We start from the raw sequence: 12,373 nt of genomic DNA on the forward strand, positions 1-12,373 counted from the left end.
CCAAGAAGGATAAGACAATTTCTTTAACACAAAAAATCAAAAACAATTGCGTTTCGAATACAACTCCACACATTTCTCGACCTTCTGGATGTAGCTCATCCACTTTCAATAGAACTAAATTAATTGAAAGCAAAATTAGCGACGGCGATCGTAAAGGTGCCGCTCGTCTTCTTTTCACAAACGACGTGCTATCGCCAGATACTCCCGATACCCTCTCGGCCTTACGATCTAAACATCCCCCGGCTCCTTCAGTACCACACTCGTTTGCCCCACCTACAGCTGACCAGGCCTGCCTCCAAATCGAAGGCAAAGACGTTATTGACGCCATATTTTCTTTCAAAACCGGTTCGGCGGCCGGCCTGGATGGGATCTCGCCCCAACATTTGAAAGATCTTATTTCTCATTCCGTGGGCGACGCAGGTGAGCAGCTTGTCTGTTCCCTTACTAAATTAATAAATTTTATGTTTTCAGGCAAAATTAACACTAATATCGTCCCGATTCTATACGGGGCAAACCTGATCGCCCTAACCAAAAAGGACGGAGGGGTGAGACTCATTGCGGTGGGGTCTACTTTACGACGTCTGGCTTCAAAAATTGCGGTTAGACACATTAGATCAAAATTACAATCCCTTTTTGAACCAATACAGCTAGGTTTCGGCACGAAAGGTGGGTGCGAGGCAGCCGTCCATGCCCTAAGGACCTACCTTTCACTCGATGATTGCGAAATTGTTGTCAAAATTGACGTTAAAAATGCTTTTAATTCGGTTAGTAGAGACACCTTGCTGACAGAAGTTAAGGACAAAATTCCGGAACTATACAATTACCTTTTCTTTTGCTATTCAGACTCATCTAAATTAATGTACAAGTCACATGAATTATCTTCCGAGGTTGGCTGTCAGCAGGGTGACCCTCTCGGGCCAGCAATTTTTAGTTTGGCTATAAATCCAATTATCAAAAATTTAAAATCAAAATTCAATGTGTGGTACTTAGATGACGGAACCCTAGGAGGTGACGTGAATACTGTACTCTCTGATTTGTCTTTTATTAAGAGTAGTTTCGAAAATATTGGTTTAGAACTGAATTTCAGTAAATGCGAACTCTTTATTCAAAAATCTTCTTGTACTTTGACCAACTTACAACCCAAATTTGACGATCTGACTCCCAATATCAAATCAGTAGACAAGTATTCTCTTTGCCTCCTGGGTTCTCCTATATTCGAAGAATCTTTTCCCGATTATATTTCTAACTCCATAACTAAATTCAAAAGTCACACGGATCGCTTACTCGAAATTAGCCCTCATTATGCTCTTGTGATTCTTAAATTCTGCCTTTTTGTCCCTAAATTTACGTATGTGCTCCGCTGTTGTCCTTTCTGGATACATCAAAATTTATTGTCGCCCATAGATGATTTGATCAAAATTAGTTTAGAGACGATTCTAAACATTCAGCTAAGTGAGCCTTCCTGGTCTCCAGCGTCCCTCCCCATTCGGTTTGGAGGTTTAGGAATTCGCAAAATTTCCAGTGTGGCTTCCCCAGCCTTTTTGGCGTCCACTCATAGCACGTCTGGTCTCATAGGAAATATATTAAGGGCTTTGCCCACAAACTGTGAGATCGCGGGCTTTGAGGACGCCAAAAATGCTTTTAAAATTGCTTGCCCAGGCAAACAATTTCCAGACAACCCAAATTCACAAAGGAGTTGGGATAATGTTTACTGTGATTTAACTTACAATACTCTCCTAAGCAACTGTACAGGTCCAGACCGCACGAGGCTTTTGGCGGTCGGAGCCCGGGAAGCCGGTTACTGGCTACATGCCCATCCTTCGCCCAATACTGGTACTTTCTTGGATCCGGCCTCCCTTAGACTGGCGACTGGTTTGCGACTCGGGGTTTCGGTGTGTACGCCACACATATGCTCTTGTGGCACGGACGTGGACCGACTGGGACACCACGGATTATCTTGTCAAAAAAGTGCAGGCCGTTTTTCGAGACATGCGTCGCTTAATGACATAGTCCGTCGGTCTCTTGCCACCATCAATGTGCCTGCTCTTCTTGAGCCGACTGGCATTTTCAGAGATGATGGCAAGAGGCCCGATGGAGTGTCCTTAGTTCCTTGGAGCTTGGGACGGATGTTGGTGTGGGATGCTACCTGCGTAGACACACTGGCACCGTCCCACCTCCAACGGACTACTGTAAAAGCGGGCGGAGCGGCGGAAAGCGCCGAAATTCTAAAACGTAACAAATATAAGAGCCTCGGTAGAGAGTACCATTTTGTACCATTTGGTGTTGAAACTCTAGGTCCATGGGGTCCCAGCGCGCATAAGTTGTTCGCAGAAATCGCGAAGCGTCTGGTTGACGTAACTGGTGACCGAAGAGCTGGCGGCTACCTCGCACAACGTATCAGCATTGCGATACAGCGAGGAAATGCCGCCAGCATCCTTGGTACAATGCCTCAAGGGCCTATTTTAGATGTAAGCTAGTTATTAATTTCGTTTAGTAGTACCACTGTATATATATTGTATGTAAATAAAGATTTATTTATACATACTTAATAATAATCTGCCTAATAAAGTTTAAAATAATAATAGTTATTTGTACAACAAGAGATCAAAGTTTGATATTTCTGCGAGTGCTTATTTTGAGTCCCGTGCAAGCGAAAGATTCTATAATAGATTCACGAGCGTAGCGAGTGAATCTAATTTAGAATCTTGAGCGTAGTAAGGGACTCAAAAGCGCAAGAGATGTAAATAACTTTGATCTCGTGTAGTACACAAAATTTTTCACACCTTAGCAGTGAGAACATACCTGGTCTATTAGACAACTTGAAAAATGTAATCCTTCTTCGTTTCTTAATACCTATGCACTCATGTTTTCTTAAGATATACAAACAATTAAGTTTAATTACCGCAATCTAACACAAAAACAAAACGTAATAATAAATTTCAGTAAAATAATATGGAAATAAAGAAACATCAACTGACACTTCAACCAACAACTTTTTTTTGTAAAAAAAGAACTTTGTAAGATACGGTCCGAATTGCGGATACGTACTATTTGTCAACTATAGTAGAAATTCTTAAAAGTAAAATAATTAATTTTGCGTGATAATCTGTGTATTTTTTGAGTTCATTATTTTAATTGTACAATAAAATACCTAAAATATAGTATTTTTATCAAATCTTAAACTTTATTTTAATTAAATAATTATTTAGAATTCATACTCGTATGGAGCTCGTACGTGGTTTGGAACGATGCGTTCTGAAGTTTTTCGGGGGTCTATTATAAACAGTCAATATACCGTTGAATGTCGTTTGAACTTTTTTTCGTCTGTTTCTTTTTGCTAACAGTGTGAAAGGGACAGAGATTATAGAACCCAAGTATTTCGAACTTGTATTAGACCCCGCATGTTGAAATGACATTTGACTATAAAGGTCACTTGAATGTCATTTTGTCTCACTCAGTGAGCAAAATCGCATTTTGCTCACTATTTTTAAGAAGCAAAGTACCCTTGTTCGAGCTGCTGAGGTGAAAAAAAAATATTTGCACTTGCATGTGCAACTATAATATGTACCTAGTTGATACACAATATAAAGACCGCCGATTTTATTAATTTTAGTAATATATATTATTACGATACCTTAAGTTCAATTGGCGTAAAGGACAAAATGCTACTTTTCAGGAGATACGATAAACTGCATTTTTTTAAATGGTTATATATTTTTGTTGTTTATCGAGCTGTGTTTTTGATGTGTATTAGAAAAGTACTCAAAATGTTACTCTCTTTAATGATAATGTGGGACATCACGTGATTATAAATCACCTGTATAGTAGGATTGTAAGTATTTTAGTGGAAGCGTCTGTATTGAGCTGTAAAAAGTCTGTAAAGCGGAAAGGAGGATATATCACAGGATGAAACAAACATGTGAGTGCGGTGCATAGGGAGGCAAGATTGAAATTTCTGGAGTGGGTAGATTGTGGTAAACCCAAGTTTGGAAGTATATACCGTGACATGTGTGATAGCAGGCGCAGGTTTAAGTGTAGGTTAAAATGGTGTCAAAACCACCAAGACCAAATTAAAATGGATGTTTTGGCCTCCCATCGCTCAAATGGAGATTTTAAGTCATTCTGGAAGCACACTAATTCCCTTAACGTAAGACCTAGCCTGCCAGTGAGTGTTAATGGATGTAATGAGCCATCGGAAATAGCAAAGTTATTCAGAGATGAGTTCAAAGTGGAGTCCCCGCTGGGTACCACAGTAGTAGGTACTACAGTCATGCAATGCTGAGTCCGGTGCTGAGTTCACCGTGTTCACATGTAAGGAAGTATCCGATGTGATCCGTCGTATGACGCGAGGAAAGTCACCGGGACACGATGGACTTAGCATCGAGCATCTGCAGGCCGCTGGAGTACACTTACCCAGAGTGTTAACTATGCTATTTTCGTTGTGTATTGGTCATACCTATTTGCCGGATGAGATGTTGAGGACAATTGTCGTACCAATAGTTAAAAATAAAACCGGGGACGTGTCAGACGCAGGTAACTATAGGCCCATCTCATTAGCTACAATAATAGCTAAAGTACTTGACGGGGTGCTTGACTTGCGACTTGGTAGATACCTAAATTTACATGATGCGCAGTTTGGTTTTAGAGCAGGATTATCTACTGAGACCGCCATTTTAAGTCTAAAGCACACCGTCAAGTATTACACTGACAGGAGCACGCCTGTATATGCGTGCTTCCTCGATCTGTCTAAAGCTTTTGACATGGTGTCCTAAGGTATCCTGTGGGATAAACTATCATCATGTAAGGTCCCGCGTGAAGTGGTAGATATTTTTAAATATTGGTACGGCAACCAGACCAATACGGTTAGATGGGGGGGTAGCACAGTCGGAGGCATATAAGTTGAAATGCGGGGTGAGGCAGGGGGGTCTAACCTCACCGAAGCTTTTCAACTTCTATGTTAACGGGCTGATAGAGGAGCTCAGCAGAATGCCAGTGGGGTGTTATATCAACGGCGTCAGCGTGAACACCTGGGATGCACTGTTACCGACACAAACACCAGAGAGGAGGAGATCAACATACGCATCCAAAACGCCCTGCGGTGCAGTGCAGCCCTCCACAAAGTGTTGGTGTCCGGGCTTCTCAGCAAATGGATATATAAAACCGTCATACGGCCTATCCTAATGTATGGCTGTGAGGCCTGGTCCCTAACACTAAAAGAAGAAAGTCATCTCCTGGTAGCAGAGAGAAAAGTTTTTCGCAAGATCCTGGGACCTATTCAGAGAGATGACGGACCTGGAGGATCCGGAAAAATGCCGGGATCGAGGAGTTAGTGGCCGAACCCAATATCGTCGGCGAAACGAAAGCGCACAGACTTCGCTGGTTTGGTCACCTACTCAGAATGGGAGAGGATCGGGCTGTCAAGAAGGCGTTCTTGGGACGACCGACTGGTAGAGCCGTCCGGTGGGTCGGCCCAGGTATCGCTGGGAAGACAGTGTGGCGGCGGATCTGCTTCAGTTTCGCGTCAGTAACTGGCAGGAAGTTGCGCAGGATCGGGACAGGTGGCACGCTCTCGTTTCAGAGGCCAAGATTCTCTTTGGATCGCTGAGCCAAAATAGTTAGTTAGTTAGTTAAAAATATCTTCTGTTAGAACGATTATGAAACAATTGAATGAATGGATGAATTTATAGGACATTCTTACACAGAAATTATATATATAATATACTATAAGAAATTCCACTGCGAGTAAAACGATGATAGTTGCTGAAAAACACCGAGCCCGTTGGTAGGCCCCCAGGATGGATCTGTCGCATATTTGTTAATCAACATTACGTAACGAACGTCAAAGAGGAATTCCACATGCTCAATGTGTGTAGATATAAACCAACCTTAATTCTCGCAATAAGATGTACAAACTTACAGTTCTTTTGCTAAATGGTGACATTGTACAATATCTCTAAGTTAATTTGGCGCGCAGGCGAAGTAAACATGCGTTGCGTCCACAACGTGTGGTTTGTAGAGAGAGGCCCTTAGGGGTTGTGCACAAATCACGTGAGGTGTTTTCGGCTACTTTTTGACCCCCCCCCCCCCTACCCACTGGTGATATTTGGTGATGTTTTTCGCTAAAACAAACCTCACGTGTATTTTTTTGAAATTTTTTCATTCGACCTAATTTTAAGAAAAATTGTATTGTATATAGAAAATCTTGTTTATTTTTCTATTTTCTTTAAATAGACTCGCTATTTTGAAGTGCAGAGTGAAGATTTATATATAAAACTGAGAAAAAGTATCTACTCATGTGGTAGGTGTTTTTTTCATAGTTTCGTTCACTGTAGAAAAATACACGTGAGGTTTCCTTATACCTCCCTCCCCCAACGTGATCTATCGTGATTTTTTCGTGACCCCCACCCCCTATCGAACCTCGCGTGATTTCGGCCCGCGTTGCCCGTTAAGAGCCGCCCGCTAGCGTCGTATGAACGCAAACATTATTTTTGTATTTGTTTATGCAATGGATGAAACTAACACAAATTCATATTTCTTATTTATGCCGCCTTTTATGTTAATAACTCTAGTAACTTTAATATTCTTTTTCACCTCAGCAGCTCGAACAAGGGTACTTTGCTTCTTAAAAACAGTGAGCAAAATGCGATTTTGCTCACTGAGTCATTTTGTCTCACTCAGTGAGCAAAATGCGATTTTGCTCACTGAGTGAGACAAAATGACATTCAAGTGACCTTTATAGTAAAATGTCATTTCAACATGCGGGGTCTAATACAAGTTCGATATACTTGGGTTCTATTATCTCTGTCCCTCTAGGTATGTTCTCACTGCTTAGGGTGAAAATTTTTGTGTCTAATTTAGAATCTTGAGCGTAGTAAGGGATTCAAAAGCGCACGAGATGTAAATAACTTTGATCTCGTGTAGTACACAAAAATTTTCACCCTAAGCAGTGAGAACATACCTAGAGGGACAGAGATAATAGAACCCAAGTATATCGAACTTGTATTAGACCCCGCATGTTGAAATGACATTTGACTATAAAGGTCACTTGAATGTCATTTTGTCTCACTCAGTGAGCAAAATCGCATTTTGCTCACTGTTTTTAAGAAGCAAAGTACCCTTGTTCGAGCTGCTGAGGTGAAAAAGTATTTTACTGTTGCAAGCTGCCTACGTACTTCAAGACTTTGATATGAGACCATTCCCAATACAAACGGCGTGGGATACATGTAGGGATAGTACCCATGTGTTTTCCAGTAGAGATACCTAATAAATGACTTTTGGATTTTTTCAAGAAGAAGAATGTATTTTTTTCGTGCGGGTTCCATATAATACAGTTAGTTTCTAGTAGGCTACGTACAAATGCATTAAATAATAAGGTATAGTTGAATCATCGAGAGCGTGGAATTGCATATGTAGTAGTATTGTTTGTTTACAGGCATTCTATATTTGAATTTTCTATTTTCTTGTACTATCAGCATACAACCACTACAAATGCAATTCCATCTTATCGATAATTCAACTATAATGACATGATAATTACTAAAGTATTTTGACTGGCGCACAACAAAGCCAAGGGCTTTTCTCGATCTTTTGCAAATTTGAATGATATGTTTACTGAATGATATTTCTGAATCAAAAGACGTACCGAGATCACGCATACATTTGACACTTTGCAGGTTTACACCATTCAAAGAGCGATCCATGGTGTGTGGCGTCCTTGAGTAGGTCATGACTGCACATTTGCTTGTATTTAAATGTAAACTGTTACGTAAACCCCATTGGTAAACACTATCAATATCTGTTTGGTAATAGCCTGTTAGAACACAATTATCAAAAATCTTATGATGCTATGCCTTGATAAGACACAAAAACATGTAATGTATATGTCGTAGTCAGATCGTATAATCCGCCGTATTACATTACGGCTAGCCGTTATCAAAAACAGGGGCGTTTTGAAATGCGGCGGTTCGACGATTAGCCGGATTGTCATTGCGATACGTTCTTCAATAAGGCGGCCAACGTTTAGCCGCATCGTACTACTATTTTAGATTGTAGAGTGACCAGTTCTTTCGGTCGCCCACGTAACCGGAGTTTGACAATGTTTGCAATTTAATTTATTTTTACCATGGTCCCACCGCACTACATGTGTTTCTTTTCCAAAACATTTCCTTCACAACTTAAATAGACGGAGCCCCGCAAGCGGGGCTCCTATTTCTGGGCGGTTTGCCCTTCGGGCATATGAAGCTACCTAACGAACCTAACCTACTTACCTACCTACGCTTTTTTCCCTAAAGTGTAATGTTTTCACGGACGTCTCACTAAATCAATAGGTAGGTAGGTTAGGTTCGTTAGGTAGCTTCAGATGCCCGAAGGGCAAACCGCTCAGAAATAGGAGCCCCGCGAAGCGGGGCTCCGTCTAGTTAAGTTGCGAAAGAAATGTTTTTTGAAAAGAAACAGTCCGACGAACTCCATTTTTGATGGACACCCCAGCGTTTGTCAGGCAGCGCCACGGGTGTTAAAAATGGGAACTAAAAACTGTCAAAGCGGCGGCTAATGACTCGCTGTATTACATTACGGCTAGCCGTGTTGAAGAACGTATGGCGCCGAACACATTCCGGCGGATTCTCATTCAGCCGCATTCAATCCGGCTAATCGTTAAACCGCCGCATTTCAAAACGCCCCTGTTTTTGAAAACGGCTAGCCGTAATGTAATACGGCGGATTATACGATCCGACTGCGACATATATATTGACACAATTAAATGAGACGTCAGCTATTTTTTTTTACTTTAATTACTTTTTGAGTCATTTTGAATAATCTTCATGTGTTAGTGATCTTCATGTGTAGTGCTACATGTAGTAGTGACAACTCACCGAGCCTCCTCGGCAGCCAGCCCTTGACGGTCCGCGCTCGCTCCACGTCGACCAGCACCCGTTCCCCGTCGATCTTCACGTGTGGTGCTACATCTAGTAGCGACAACTCACCGAGCCTCCTCGGCAGCCAGCCCTTGACGGTCCGCGCTCGCTCCACGTCGACCAGCACCCGTTCCCCGTCGATCTTCACGTGCGGTGCTACATCTAGTAGTGACAACTCACCGAGCCTCCTCGGCAGCCAACCCTTGACGGTCCGCGCTCGCTCCACGTCGACCAGCACCCGTTCCCCGTCGATCTTCACGTGTGGTGCTACATCTAGTAGTGACAACTCACCGAGCCTCCTCGGCAGCCAGCCCTTGACGGTCCGCGCTCGCTCCACGTCGACCAGCACCCGTTACCCGTCGATCTTCACGTGTGGTGCTACATCTAGTAGTGACAACTCACCGAGCCTCCTCGGCAGCCAGCCCTTGACAGTCCGCGCTCGCTCCACGTCGACCAGCACCCGTTCCCCGTCGATCTTCACGTGTGGTGCTACATCTAGTAGCGACAACTCACCGAGCCTCCTCGGCAGCCAGCCCTTGACGGTCCGCGCTCGCTCCACGTCGACCAGCACCCGTTCCCCGTCGATCTTCACGTGTGGTGCTACATCTAGTAGTGACAACTCACCGAGCCTCCTCGGCTGCCAGCCCTTGACGGTCCGCGCTCGATCCCCGTCGACCACCACCCGTTTCCCGTCGATCTTCTTGCCGTCCGCGTGTTTGTTCGCCGCTGTGGGTGTTAGACGGGTTAGACGGGCCTTTGGAGACTGACCGTGACGGCCCAACGTCATTTGACCTTGTCTGACTCAAGAGCACAAAGGAATACCAATAAAGAAAGGACGTTTACCACGAGAATTTCGTTCATTGACCCGTCTGTTCCTATCTCTATCGCACACGCGTAATTATATTGCTGTCCCGCCCATGATGCCGGCAGTCAATGCCACTGCGAGCGGAACAGAAATAAAACTAAGCGCGCGCAATAGAGATAGGAATAGGCGCGTCAATGTAGCCAGCAGAACTATTAGCTTGGCACCCCTGCATACACATTTGTATGCAGGGGTGCCAAATTAATAAATAAATTCCTAGTAGTAAGCGTCCTTTCATAACCCCATTCAGCGGCGGTATCATTATCATGGTCGCATTTTTATTAATTGTCATGTCATGCGTCACTTTCGCACTTGTTAGAACGTGACAGCCATGATGACAGATGATAAAAACTGACCATCTTAGCCCTCCTGAGTGGCATAATCATGTTTTGCCTATGCACGGAATAGCCTAGACCCAGTAATGAAGCTACGAATACTTTTAGATAAAATTTGCATCTTTACTTCAGTTTTGACCTGGCTAGAAGACCATAATTTACAAATAAACTTACACAAAACTAAACTAATACAATTTAGACCTGGATCAATTTCTGAACACGATTTTTTTTCTGTCCGTGATGAAAATCGCGGGTTAGCATCAGATAATACTTACCATTTTTTGTTACATAAAGAAGTCACACTTTCACACCGAGTTCCATATGAATTCACTGATTAATTGGTTTTTAGAGTACACTTAAAAATACATAAAGGCTCAAATTACTACTCCCGTGCCCTGTCCGGAATCTACTTTTGAGCATAATGAAAAATCCTACGAAAAATTGTACATTAGTATCACTAATTTAGTATCAAATACTTAAACTAGATGATATTTACTATCACTGAGCACGTACACTATTAACTTCATTGTGGTAAATAACTCGTGATCGAAGTTTAAATTTTGTCCGAGCGCGCGAGTACAATTTCGTCGGCAAAACTCAAAGGGCTCTGGCAGCCGACTTCTGTATTTGAACCGCCTCGTGTCCCGCCTCACCTGTACTGGCAGTATTCGGCTATTTCTCAAAGCAAGCGGATGTACGTCAAGCCGCGGCGTGTTCGAGCAAATCGCGTAAGTATTTCGGAATCCGGGTGGGCGACAATTTTTTTCTAATTTCGATGCCCCTTATAAAGTTTATTTCCCACATAGCTTTTCAATAATAATTGTCATATTTAGGAGCCCTGTAGGTATGTTTATGTAAGCGATAACATAACAGTTTGGTCAAACACGATTTAAATTTTTGGCGAATTTTTTTATTACGAATTCTTATTTCCGTGCCCTAATTCCCATGGAATATTTACCTAAAACAGCTGACTAAGTGGCACGGGAATTAGAAAGTACTACATATTGGCAATGTTTACGTCGTATTATTATTACATATATATTTATTTATATATATTTTTTTTACTAGCCCATGTGTGTGTCCCACTGCTGGGCAAAGGCCTCCCCTCTCCCTTTCCAGTCCTCCCTGTGCTGAGCAAGATCCCGCCAATCCCGCTGGAATATATATATAGGCATTTAATATATATTATATGTCATAATAATATGACGTATATCTTTCTATTTTACATTTAAGGAAATCTTAAAGAATGCACAAAAATCTGTGAACGGTTTTGTAGTAGGGGTGGACCCGAATAACCCGGGCAATTTTAATACGTAAGGTAAGGTGGGGAAGACGACACTGGGGTAAGACTATCACTTGTATGGAATCCTCGTGTTAGTCTTGCCCCACCTTACCTTATTCATTGATCATATTATAACATTAAAATATTATATAAACATGAAACTATTTTTGGAATTATTACATATTATATACCTGTACCTAAGGTTACATGAAACAAAATGAATCATACAATGTTTTTTTTGTAAATTTGACAGCTGACAGCGTATGCCGTATAAAGTTTAAATATCTGGGAGACCGAGCTTTGCTCGGAAAACATATTCCTACCTAAAACTCAAAAATGCGCGTTTTCCCAGAGATCACACCTAGCTAGATCGATTTTTCACCCCAGAAAACCCTCATATATGATCAAATTTCATCGAAATCGTTAGAGCCGTTTCCGAGATCCCCGAAATATATACAAGAATTGCTCGTTAAATAGATTAGTTGTTATAAATTAGCTTTTCTAATACAAGAAAAAATAAATATATCCTATTCTTACTATATTATAAATGGGAAAGTATCTCTGTCTGTCTGTCTGTTATCTCGTCACGCTTAAACCGCTGAACCAATATCATCTTGATAATATTTGGCATGGAGATAGTTTGAGGCCCGGGGAAGGACAAAGGATCTGGGGGCACGGCAGTGCCGTCGCCAAGTTGAGCAAAACAAAGTGGCACGGCAAACGAATCAAATTTCAATAACATTCTATCTAAATAACATTTAATTTGAACATGTAGTCTAAGAATTAATACACTTTAAAATCCCTTAGTTTTGTCACTGACACAATCACTCACAATCATCATTATTCTAAGGTACTTCTAGCATACCCACAAGTTCCAAATTTGAAACGTAATTAGGTTTTAGCTTTTTAAGCTAATAAAAATCTAATAATACTGCAATATTAGTCACGTTCTAAAGATCTACTAACTGCATAAATAAGTTTG

Source organism: Cydia splendana, chromosome 24, assembly GCF_910591565.1.
Source record: "Cydia splendana chromosome 24, ilCydSple1.2, whole genome shotgun sequence".
NCBI classification, from domain to species: Eukaryota; Metazoa; Arthropoda; class Insecta; order Lepidoptera; family Tortricidae; genus Cydia; species Cydia splendana.